The following is a 13,020-nucleotide window of genomic DNA, read 5'->3' on the forward strand; positions in this document are numbered from 1 at the left end:
GGGGGGTGAAGATAGGGGGAGATGCAACCAGCGGGTTCTCTACTGGAGAAGTCTTCAGGGTCAGACAGAACTCCCTCTCTCCCTCTTTCTTTGACATTGTCCAGAAAGACCATGTGCCTTCCAAGAGGTCTCCTCCAGACCACCCTTTTTTTGATCAACACAACAATTTATTTGTAAACATGTTATATGTGTCAGTAATCAAGTTGACAACACTTTATACATTTCATTGTATAATATTAACATCATACAAGAAGAAAAATCCACTGTACTCTGTTACAGTTTGGGTATTTTAAAATCTTTAAATACAAATTTTATTTGAAATACTGAAAATAAAAGAGAAACAAACACAAATGGCAGGGAAAATTGGAAAAAACTAAAAGAAAACTGTATCCCCCCCCCAAACAAATAAAATCATCTAATTACTTTTTTTAATTTTTTTTATTTCTCAAAAGTTCTACCTCCAAATTGTAAACTTTATTTTATTTATTTATTGATTTTTTTACATCTTTATTGGAGTATAATTGCTTTACAATGGTGTGTTAGTTTCTGCTTTATAACAAAGTGAATCAGTTATACCTATACATATGTTCCCATATCGCTTCCCTCTTGCATCTCCATCCCTGCCACCCTCCCTATCCTACCCTGCCAGGCAGTCACAAAGCACAGAGCTTATCTCCCTGTGCTATGCGGCTGCTTCCCACTAGCTATCTACCTTATGTTTGGTAGTGTGTATATGTCAAAAGAAATCAAGGAAATCAAAGAATCATATATATATATGTATATATATATATAATTTTAGAATTTTATTTTATTTATTTTTTCATACAGCAGGTTCTTATTAGCTATCCATTTATACACATCAGTGTATACATGTCAATCCCAATCTCCCAATTCATCCCACCACCACCCCCAACCCTCCGCCACTTTCCCCCCTTGGTGTCCATATGATTGTTCTCTACATCTGTGCCTCTATTTCTGCAAACCGGTTCATCTGATCTGTACCATTTTTCTAGGTTCCACATATATGTGTTAATATACAATATTTGTTTTTCTCTTTCTGACTCACTTCACTCCGTAGGACAGTCTCTAGATCCATCCACGTGTCTACAAATGACCCAATTTCGTTCCTTACTATGGCTGAGTAATATTCCATTGTATATATGTACCACATCTTTTTTATCCGTTTGTCTGTCGATGGGCATTTAGGATGCTTCCATGACCTGGCTATTGTAAATAATGTTGAAATGAACATTGGGGTGCATGTGTCTTTTTGAAATATGGTTTTCTCTGGGTATATGCCCAGTAGTGGGATTGCTGGGTCATATGGTAATTCTATTATTAGTTTTTTAAGGAACCTCCATACTGTTCTCCCTAGTGGCTGTATCAATTTACATTCCCACCAGCAGTGCAAGAGGGTTCCCTTTTCTCCACACCCTCCCCAGCATTTGTTGTTTGTAGATTTTCTGGTGATGCGCATTCTAACTGGTGTGAGGTGACACCTCATTGTAGTTTTGATTTGCATTTCTCTAATAATTAGTGGTGTTGAGCCGCTTTTCATGTGCTTCTTGGCCATTTGTATGTCTTCTTTGGAGAAATGTTTATTTAGGTCTTCTGCCCATTTTTTTATTGGGTTGTTTGTTTTTTTAATATTGAGCTGCATGAGCTGTTTATGTATTTTGGAGATTAATTCTTTGTCCATTGATTTGTTTGCAAATATTTTCTCCCATTCTGAGGGTTGTCTTTTCATCTTCTTTGTAGTTTCCTTTGCTTGGCAAAGCTTTTGAGTCTCATTAGGTCCCATTTGCTTATTTTTGTTTTTATTTTCGTTACTCTAGGAGGTGGATCAAAAAAGATCTTGCTGTGATTTATGTCAGAGAGTTTTCTTCCTATGTTTTCCTCTAAGAGTTTTACAGTGTCCAGTCTTACATTTAGATCTCGAATCCATTTTGATTTAATTTTTGTGTATGGTGTTAGGGAGTGTTGTAATTTCATTCTTTTACATGTAGCTATCCAGTTTTCCCAGCACCACTTATTGAAGAGACTGTCTTTTCTCCATTGTATATCCTTGCATCCTTTGTCATAGATTAGTTGACCGTAGGTGCATGGGTTTATCTCTGGCTTTCTATCCTGTTCCATTGATCTATATTTCTGTTTTTGTGCCAGTACCATATTGTCTTGATTACTGTACCTTTGTAATATAGACTGAAGTCAGGGTGTCTGATTCTTCCAGCTCCGTTTTTTTCCCTCAATACTACTTTGGATATTCGAGGTCTTTTGTGTCTCCATACAAATTTTAAGATTTTTTGTTCCAATTCTATAAAAAATTCCGTTGGTAATTTGATAGGGATTGCATTGAATCTGTAGATTGCTTTGGGTAGTATAGTCCTTTTCACAATACTGATTCTTCCAATCCAAGAACATGGTATTTCTCTCCATCTGCTTGTATCATCTTTAATTTCATTCATCAGTGTCTTATAGTTTTCTGCATAGATGTCTTTTGTCTCCCTAGGTACGCATATTCCTAGGTATTTTACTCTTTTTGTTGCATTGGTAAATGGGAATATTTCATTAATTTCTCTTTCAGATTTTTAATCATTAGTGCATAGGAATGCAAGAGATTTCTGTGCATTAATTTTGTATCCTGCAACTTTACCAGATTCATTGATTAGCTCTAGTAGTTTTCTGGTGGCATCTTTAGGATTCTCTATGTAGAGAATCATTTCATCTGCAAACAGTGACAGTTTTACTTCTTCTTTTCCAATTTGTATTCCATTTATTTCTTTCTCTTTTCTGATTGCTGTGGCTAGGACTTCCAAAACTATGTTGAATACTAGTGGTGAGAGTGGACGTGCTTGTCTTGTTCCTGATTTTAGAGGAAATGTTTTCCGTTTTTCACCATTGAGAATGATGTTTGCTGTGGGTTTGTTGTATATGGCCTTTATTGTGTTGAGGCAGGTTCCCTCTGTGCCACTTTCTGGAGAGTTTTTAATCATAAATGGGTTTTGAATTCTGTCAAAAGTTTTTCTGCATCTATTGAGATGATCATATGGTTTTTATTCTTCAATTTGTTAATATGGTGTATCACATTGATTGATTTGTGTATATTGAAGAATGCTTGCAGCCCTGGGTTAAATCCCACTTGATCATGGTGTATGATCCTCTTAATGTGTTGTTGGATTCTGTTTGCTAGTATTTTGTTGAGGATTTTTGCATCTATATTCATCAGTGATATTGGTCTGTAATTTTCTCTTTTTGTAGTATCTTTGTCTGGTTTTGGTATCAGGGTGATGGTGGCCTCTTAGAATGAGTATGGGAGTTTTCCTTCCTCTGCAATTTTTTGGAAGAGTTTGAGAAGGATGGGTGTTAGCTCCTCTCTAAATGTTTGACAGAATTCACCTGTGACGCCATCTGGTCCTGGAATTTTTTTGTTGGAAGATTTTTAATCACAGTTTCAGTTTCATTACTTGTGATTGGTCTGTTCATATTTTCTATTTCTTCCTGGTTCACTCTTGGGAGGTTATACCTTTCTAAGAATTTGTCCATTTCTTCCAGGTTGCCCATTTTATTGACATAGAGATGCTTGTAGTAGTCTCTTGGGATGTTTTGTATTTCTGGAGTGTCTGTTGTAACTTCTCCTTTTTCATTTCTAATTTTATTGATCTGAGTCCTCTCTCTCTTTTTCTTGAGAAGCCTGGCTAATGGTTTATCAATTTTGTTTACCTTCTCAAAGAACCAGCTTTTAGTTTTATTGATCTTTGCTATTGTTTTCTTTGTTTCTATTTCATTTATTTCTGCTTTGATCTTTATGATTCCTTTCCTTCTGCTAACTTTAGGTTTTGTTTGTTCTTCTTTCTCTAGTTCCTTTAGGTGTAAGGTTATATTGTTTATTTGAGATTTTTCTTGTTTCTTGAGGTAGGCTTGTATTGCTAAAAACTTCCGTCTTAGAACTGCGTTTGCTGCATCCCATAGGTTTTGCATTGTCATGTTTTGGTTGTCATTTGTCTCTAGGTATTTTCTGATTTACTCTTTGATTTCTTCAGTGATCTCTTTGTTATTTAGTAATGTATTGTTTAGCTTCCATGTGTTTGTGTTGTTTACATTTTTTTCCCTGTAATTGATTTCTAATCTCATAGGGCTGTGTTCAGAAAAGATGCTTGATATGATTTCAATTTTCTTAAATTTACTGAGGCTTGATTTGTGACCCAAGATGTGATCTTTCCTGGAGAATGTTGTGTGTGCACTTGAGAAGAATGTGTAATCTGCTGTTTGTGGATGGAATGTTCGATAAATATCAATTAAATCTATCTGGTCTATTGTGTCATTTAAGGCTTTTGTGTCCTTATTCATTTTCTGTTTGGATGATGTAAGTGAGGTGTTAAAGTCCCCCACTATTATTGTGTTACTGTCAGTTTCCTCTTTTATAACTGTAAGCAGTTGGCTTATGTATTGAGGTGCTCCTATGTTGGGTGCATATAAATTTATAATTGTTATATCTTCTTGGATTGATCCCTTGATCATTATGTAGTGACCTTCCTTGTCTCTTGTAACATTATTTTAAAGTCTATTTTATCTGATATAAGCATTACTACTCCAGCTTTCTTCTGATTTTCATTTGCATGGTATATCTTTTTTCATCCCGTCACTTTTAGTCTGTATATATCCCTAGGTCTAAGTGGGTCTCTTATAGACAGCATATATGTGGGTCTTGTTTTTGTATCCATTCAGTGAGCCTGTTTCTTTTGGTTGGAGGATTTAATCCATTCACGTTTAAGGTAATTATCGATATGTATGTTCCTATTACCATTTTCTTAATTGTTACAGGTTTGTTTTTATAGGTCCTTTTCTTCTCTTGTTTCTCCCACCTAGAGAATTTCCTTTAACATTTTTGTAGAGCTGGTTTGGTGTTGATGAATTCTCTTAGCTTTTTCTTGTCTGTAAAGCTTTTGATATCTCCATTGAGTCTGAATGAGATCCTTGCCAGGTAGAGTAATCTTGGTTCCAGGTTCTTCCCTTTCCTCACTTTAAATATATCATGCTACTACCTTCTGCCTTGTAGAGTTTCTGCTGAGAAATCAGCTGTTAACCTTATGGGAGTTCCCTTGTATGTTATTTGTCGTTTTTCCCTTGTTGCTTTCAATAATTTTTCTTTGTCTTTAATTTTTGTCGATTTGATTACTATGTGTCTCAGCATGTTTCTCCTTGGGTTTATCCTGCCTGAGACTCTCTGCACTTCCTGGACTTGGGTGGCAATTTCCTTTCCCATGTTAAGGAAATTTTCGACTATAATCTCTTCAAATATTTTTTCAGGTCCTTTCTCTCTCTCTTTTCCTTCTGGAGCCCCTATGATGGGAATGTTGTTGAGTTTAATGTTGTCCCAGAGGTCTCTTAGGCTGTCTTCATTTCTTTTCATTCTTTTTTCTTTGTTCTGTTCCGCGGCAGTGAATTCCACCATTCTGTCTTCCAGGTCACTTATCCGTTCTTCTGCCTCAGTTATTCTGCTATTGATTCCTTCTAGAGTGTTTTTCATTTCAGTTATTGTATTGTTCATCTCTGTTTGTTTGTTCTTTAATTCTTCTAGGTCTTTATTAAACATTTCTTGCATCTTCTCGATCTTTGCCTCCATTCTTTTTCTGAGGTCCTGGATCATCTTCACTGTTATTATTCTGAATTCTTCTTCTGAAAGGTTGCCTATCTCCACTTCATTTAGTTGTTTTTCTGGGGTTTATCTTGTTCCTTCATCTGGTACATAACCCTCTGCCTTTTCATCTTGTCTATCTTTCTGTGAATGTGGTTTTTGTTCCACAGGCTGCAGGATTTTAGTTCTTCTTGCTTCTGCTCTCTGCCCTCTGGTGGATGAGGCTATCTAAGAGGCTTGTGCATGTTTCCTGATGGGAGGGACTGGTGGCGGTTAGAGCTGGGTGTTACTCTGGTGGGCAGAGTTCAGTAAAAGTTTAATCCTCTTGTCTGCTGTTGGGTGGGGTTGGGTTCCCTCCCTGTTGGTTGTTTGGTCTGAGGTGACCCATCACTGGAGCCTAACCAGCTCTTTGGTGGGACTAATGGTGGGCTCTGGGAGGGCTCACGCCAAGGAGTACTTCCCAGAGCTTCTTTTGTCAGTGTCCTTGTCCTTACAGTGAGCCACAGCCACCCACTGCCTCTGCAGGAGACCCTCCAACACTAGCAGGTAGGTCTGGTTCAGTCTCCTATGGGGTCACCGCTCCTTCCCCTGCGTCCCGATGTGCACACTACCTTGCATGTGCCCTCCAAGAGTGGAATCTCTGTTTCCCCCAGTCCTGTCAAAGTCCTTCAATCAAATCCCACTAGCCTTCAATATCTGATTCTCTAGGAATTCCTCCTTCCATTGCTGGACCCCAGGTTGGGAAGCCTGACGTGAGTCTCTGAACCTTTACTCCAGTGGGTGGACTTCTGTGGTATAAGTGTTCTCCAGTTTGTGAGTCACCCACCCAGCAGTTATGGGATTTGATTTTATTGTGATTGCGTTCCTCCTACTATCTCATTTTGGCTTCTCCTTTGTCTTTGGATGTGGGATATCTTTTTTGGTGAGTTCCAGTGTCTTCCTGTAGATGATTGTTCAGCAGTTAGTTGTGATTCCAGTGCTCCCACAAGAGGGAGTGAGCACATGGCCTTCTACTCCACCATCTTCTAGGATTCCATATATTTTTTAAAAATTGTTTTTGAATTTATTTATTTATTTTTGGCTGTGTTGGGTCTTCATTTCTGTGTGTGGACTTTCTCTAGTTGTGGCGAGCAAGGGCCTCTCACTGTCGTGGCATTTCTCATTGGAGAGTACAAGCTCCAGACACACAAGCTCAGTAGTTACAGCTCATGGGCCCTGTTGTTCCGCGGCATGTGGGATCTTCCCAGGGCTCAAATCCGTGTCCCCTGCATTAGCAGACAGATTCTCAATCACTGCGCTATGAGAGAAAGTCCACCTCAAACGTTTTTACGCCTTTCATTCAGCTCAACTGGTCAGTTCTATTATTAAACACAAATTGCTGGGGGAAAGAGCGCACACAGTTCCCCACTACCACAAATTATGCAGTCGAGTTTCCCCCATTTGGGGAAATTGCAGGTGTCAGCACACTCGCAGTGCAATGAGTGAGCCTCATCCTGGGTAAACCACCTTCATGATCATGGTATCTCCCCTGCCAGGTAAGTATCCATATATAATTTTAATGACATAAAGTTACATTTCTTTAGACCTACATGAGAGATGAAATTGTACCATATTAAATTCTATGTCCTTTTTAACATTTCTTTTTCTCTTGGTTTCTAAAGTTTGCCAACTGTTTAAGCTACATTAAGGGCAGTAAAGAGGGGAGGTCAGACCCCTTCTTGAGTGGTGTCTTCAGATAACCAGAGACTTTCGAAGAGAGGTTTCCATGGTGAAGGGGGTAGCAGTGGGCTGGAAGGAGTCTCTCTCTGACTTACCCATCACTCCTCTCAAGCACCCCTCCCCAACTATAACATTTCTCACTCTATACATATTGGGCTACTTAAGGATTTTCAGTCATAATATAGTCTCTGAAAAAGCAGGGGCATTATATGTTTCACCCATCACTGTACAACAAACCTAAAATAGTCCAAGGTTATTACAGTGGCCTATAAGGCCCTACCAATTTGGCCACGCCATCCCCCATCACCTCTCTGACCCCTCACTTCTACTTCACTGCCCCTTGCTTAACCTTGCTCTGCTTCAGGCTTTGACTGTCTTCTGAATATTGCAGACCTGCTGCTGCCTCAGGGTCTCTGGACTTACTGTTCTATCTGCTTTCACGCACTTCCCTCTCGCAGATATCTCCAGGGTTGTCTGCCTCACTTGCTACAGGGCTTGTGTCAAATGTTACTCTTTCCACAAGGCCATTTCTGACCACCCATTTAAAATTGGTACCAAGCATACTCCCTATCCCACTGGCTAAATTAATTTTTCTCTAAGGCTCTTATCCACAGGAATGCTATATATTTTACTCGTTGATTTTCTCATTTCTAGAATGCAGATTTTTGGAGGGCAGGGATTTTTGTCTGCCTTCTTCACTGTCCTACCCTTGATGTCCAGAACCGTGCCTGGCACATAGTAGATGTTGAATAAATGTCTGTTGAACGAGTGCATGAATTCTTCTGAGAATTAGAGCAGGCTCCAGGCCTCTTTTCTGTGTCTGTCTATTTTTCTGGGGTTTAAGGAACTAGATATACAAGACTTACCATGGAAGACCAGAGCTGGCGTATTTATTCTTCCTCACTTTGGCTTCCTTGCATTTCTTACTAAACCACACAAATAGGCTTTATGCTTAAGAAGTGCCTTCCTTCCCAGCATCACTTAGTAGAGAAAAATATTTATTTGAGTTTGAGGTTGGCAATACATCAAAATCCAATAATCATACCCTAGTGCAAATGCACTGGAGGGTGTGAGATACATAACGTAATAATATGTAATCTGCACATCAGGATCACAAAGGCGAATCTACCATTTCATTTAATTTATTTTCTTAAAATGTGACAATCCCACATGTACTTGAAATGATGCAGGTTGGGACAAACAGAAATGTGAGAGATTTATGAGCTGTGTCAGCCTGGTCTTAGGGATTCCTCCCTGGTCCGTGCTTGGAAGATAGGGCTGAGCAATTTCACCTTTTACTGCAGCAATATCTCGTCTGCATTCGGGAGAAAGACCTCCAACCTGTGAACGTATTAGCAGGTCTGTCTCTACCCGTGTGTTCATTTCCCACAGTGTGTGCCTCCTGGGTCTTGGGGGCCTGTTTACTGGTGTGAGCTGTTTGGAGGCTCAGTTGTGTAGCCTGTATGGGAGAGAGTCTCAGCGTGGGCTGGACTTGTGCAAAATGGAAGGTGGGAGACAGTCTGGAGATTTTAAAAAGCAGTAGACATTTTATTTTTTAAATTTTATTTATTTATTTTTATTTATTTATTTTTTTGCTGTACGCGGGCCTCTCAGTGTTGTGGCCTCTCCCATTGCGGAGCACAGGCTCCGGACGCACAGACTCAGCGGCCATGGCTCACGGGCCCAGCCGTTCCGCGGCATGTGGGATCTTCCCAGACCAGGGCATGAACCCGTGTCCCCTGCATCGGCAGGTGGACTGTCAACCACTGCGCCACAAGGGAAGCCCAGACTTTTTTTTTCTGAACATGGAGCAGGAGCCTGCTCAGATGAAATAACACAAAACAATTTTGAAGGCCTGTGAGCTGTGGACCCGTGGCCAGGGTTGGACATATCTGGATCTACCTAAGCTGTCCAAGGGTGTCTTCAGCCCCCAAGGGAAACTTCACCTACCTCTCCCCACTCTCCTTGATCACTCCCTCTCCCAAGGGTTCTGCTCTCTCTTCTCACTGCTCTGAGTTTGCTGTCCTCTGCCGATTGACTTTATGTTAAAGGCAACAATAACCATTGTTTATTGGAAGGCTGATATTTGGCAGAAATGAACCACTCTGCAAGGCAGGTGTGAAGTCTCAGATTTGTCCAGGAGGAACCTACAACTCCAAGAGGTTAAATGACTAAGAAAGTCAGTGTTAAACCTAGGATTTGAGTCCAGGCCTGTGTGGTTTGCTTCTATTTCACTGTTTTAGGTTCATCAGACCTTCATCTGTACTGTCTTTAGCCCTATGCTACCAGGGCCCTGGCTTTGGGCTCCATGCTTAGAGGGGCCCAGCACTGGCTTTTCTCCTGTCCTGCTGTGTCCACATCTTTGGCACCCACAGGACATGACCCCTGGCTCTCACAACCCCTTCTTCAAGACCAGGTTCCAGGTTCTCAAAGCAAGGAATGGAGCTTAGACATGTGGTCTGGAGTATTCACACACATGCATGCAGGTCCTCTTGTCGCATAGGGTGGAACCAAGTGTGGGAAGGGAAGATGGGCGGTCCCAGTCAGGCTGCTCCCCTACGACCCTTGCTGCAGGGCTCACAGATGTCAGGCTTGCCATTTTCATCATCATGATGTCCTGAGTGTGTACAGCCTCTGCACCATTTTCATTGCATCCATCCAACCTTTGATATTCACTCCAGCTCCATAAGACTGGAGGAATTTGAGGATGAGGGAGAATTCACAGGTAGCAACTACCCTCAGACCTGTCCTCCGACCCCCTCTGTGCCCTGAGCTCTCTGTCCCATGCCTGCCCTGGCCTGTCATGTTCTTTGTGGCCCCTCCTCTTTTCTAGCATCCTCCTTGCACAAACCATGAAATCAGCCTGTTTCTCAGGGACAAGCTCTTTGAAGCTTGCCCCTACTAACCACCTCCAGTTTGGCTAAACTGACATATCCCCAAGGACATGGAGACCTCAGGGAGTCTTCCTCCACAAGCTGGCTGTGGATTGTCTATGATTTGCTGATCAGATCACAGGGAAAGTTAGAAGCGGAGGGAAAAGCTGTCTGCAGTAACTAAACACCAAGCATCTTTTCATGGCTGTCTTCTCTCTGGCCATCCCCTACTGGGTCCACAGTGGCCTGGGTTCTCATGAAGCCATAGCACCTGGTTACAAGGAGATCTCCTGAATCCCAGAGCAGGCTCCTCTTGGAATGAGAGAGATTGTTCAGTGTGTGGGGAGTGGAGCCTACAATCCACGGTTTCCCCAGGGGGCCAGCCTCCCTACCTCTCTACCTGCACCTCCTACCAACTCCCGAGTTAAACTCAGCCCCAGATCGACTGGCTTCTTCCTAGACCAACCCACATACTTGGTCTCCTTCAAAATCTGTGTCTTGCTTGTACCATTTTCCTTGCTAAGAATATTCATTCCCCTTTCTCTCATTTTGTGTGAGTTTCGCCCATTTTTCGAAGCCCTCGGCAGTTGGAAGTCATGCCGTTTGAGATGTGGTTGAAGAAACTATAGCTGTTTAGTCAAGAAAAGAAAGAATTCAGAAGAAATGTGTAAAAGCTGATGTGAAAGATGAGAAGGACCGTCTTGCAGAAGAAAGGGCAGATCTAGTACGTGTGACCTCAGGAGGCAAATCAGAGCCACCAGGATACCAGTTCAAGCTCAGTGTGAGACAGAACCTCCTGATAGTAGGAGAAACCCAAACATGGATCATACTGCCTTGGACAGTATCAAGTCTCTGGTCAGATAATGACTATGTTCTCCAGGGGTTTGTTCCCTGGGGCTGATGAAGATGAAATTTAAGATGAAATGTAGGGTTGGTCTACATGACTCCCAAGGCCGTTTTAACCCTGAGATCCAGAGTTTTCTAGTGTCACGTCCTCTAAAAGTTCTTCTTTATCTACCGCTACCTTCACAGAGAGTTATTTCTCTAGACCGCTTAGAACCAAGACCTCAAACTTTAGTTCTTATTATTAGTTACCTTGTCTACTACTAGTTACCTTATGTAGGTTAAAAACTCCTTGAACTTAGGGACCTTTTTCTGAGATAATCACTCTTCCAGAATATAGTAGGGGAGCTCAATACATGTGTGTCTTTAAGATAACTTTTTCTGATGATAAAATATAGTTCTGCTTATTAAAAAGAGTTCAAAAACTGCAAAGTATGTGGAATAATATAAAAATGGTCCATTATCCCATCATCCAGAAATAACTTCATGCATTTCCTTCCAGTCTTCAATATGTATTTATTTTTTGAAATGATGAGAACAAACTTGCAGGGGAATTTCATATTTTTCAAACTCAAAAGCAAGTGGTAACCAAAAAGCTCAGTCAGCCTTCTGGGATGGTGCAGTTTGGTCCAGCACTTTCTGCTGTTGGTGCCTCCTGGGAAGCAGGGGAAGGGAGGGACTCTCAAATCACAGTGAGCTACTGACTATTCCAGGTGAAGTGCCCAAGAGTTCCTAGGAAGGTGTCTTTTTTTGCAGACTGTGTTTGCCTTCCAACCCTAAGATGTTCCTCATGGTCAAATGTGCTCTCCTTCTCTGCAGTTACCAGGGGGTCTCTGCAGGGAGGATTAGCCTGGCTGGAGCTGTGTGTGTGTGTGTTTTCCTTTCTCCCTAACTCACTGAGAGCTTGGCAAGGCCAGGAGAGAGGCAGCTGATTATTTTTAGCCCCTTGTTCCTCAGAATGGATTGTGCATAACAAAAGAATGCTAATGCTCAGTGTCTTTATGAAAGCACTGGAGTTCATCAGCTTTGCAAAGAAGTGAAATTAAATCAAGATTTAATTGGGATATGCATGTTTTATTCATGCTACTAACCACAGGAGAAGCCAGCAAGCTGAAGGTAAAAAAGAGGGGAAAAAGTCTTTTGAAAAGTTGTTTCTCTCTGATTAAATAGAGATAGTTTCCAACTTCAAAGGCAGCAGGGCTTTAATGTATTTTAAATACTCAACTATGCTTGGCCTGGCCGGTTCTGTTGCTGGTGGGTGACAGCAACCCAGGCGTGCCCTACTCCTGCCTTCATGTCCTGGCCTCCAAAGCATGTATGTGGCTCCTGGTCCTACTGTCTGTGCTTCAGTATGAGCCCTAGAAACAGCTGTCCCAAGACTCTGGGGAGAGGTGGGCACAGCTCAGGAGATCTAGAGTTATCCCTCAGCATATGAGTAGCTCCTACTGCCCACATCTGAAGAACAAATAATACTGAGGAATAGGACTTTTCTCCTTCATCAGAGACTTCTCCCCTGGAAGGAGACATGTTGAGTATCAAGCTATGTTAGGTACAAAGATAAGGCAGTCCCAGCCTGAGTCTCTTGCACCTAACAATATAGAACAAGAGATTAAAGAAAGACCCAGATAATATAGGAAAAAGAGAGAGAAAGGCTAAGTTTGCTGGAAAGGTTTCAGAAGCTCTGACAGATCAAAGGAAGGAGCAATCCAGTAGGAAGACCAAAGAGAGCTTTATGGTTGAGATGAGATTTGAGCTAAGTTAGAAGAATGTCCACAATTTCTGTGTGTACAATGGGGAGCAAGTGTTCCAAGCAGTGAAACTCTGAGTCAAGTTGCTGGAGATGGAAAGCTTGAAAGATGTTTCAGGGAAGACAAAGAGTCTGATTAGCTATGGCTTGTGGTGCATATGGTGTAGTAGCAAGAGAGTCTGGCAATATAGGTTGGGACAAGA

At 41.4% G+C, this 13,020-nt stretch overlaps 1 non-coding gene across 1 annotated transcript; it reads right to left on the reverse strand.

The window, feature by feature from the left end:
* Positions 1-7,014: 7,014 nt before the first annotated feature.
* LOC117202654 (U1 spliceosomal RNA) lies at positions 7,015-7,178 on the reverse strand. The gene has a single exon (XR_004485132.2). It is a non-coding gene; the product is annotated as a U1 spliceosomal RNA (small nuclear RNA).
* Between the last annotated feature and the right edge of the window lie 5,842 nt (positions 7,179-13,020).

The sequence above is a fragment of the Orcinus orca genome, chromosome 8 (genome assembly GCF_937001465.1).
Source record: "Orcinus orca chromosome 8, mOrcOrc1.1, whole genome shotgun sequence".
Taxonomy (NCBI): Eukaryota; Metazoa; Chordata; class Mammalia; order Artiodactyla; family Delphinidae; genus Orcinus; species Orcinus orca.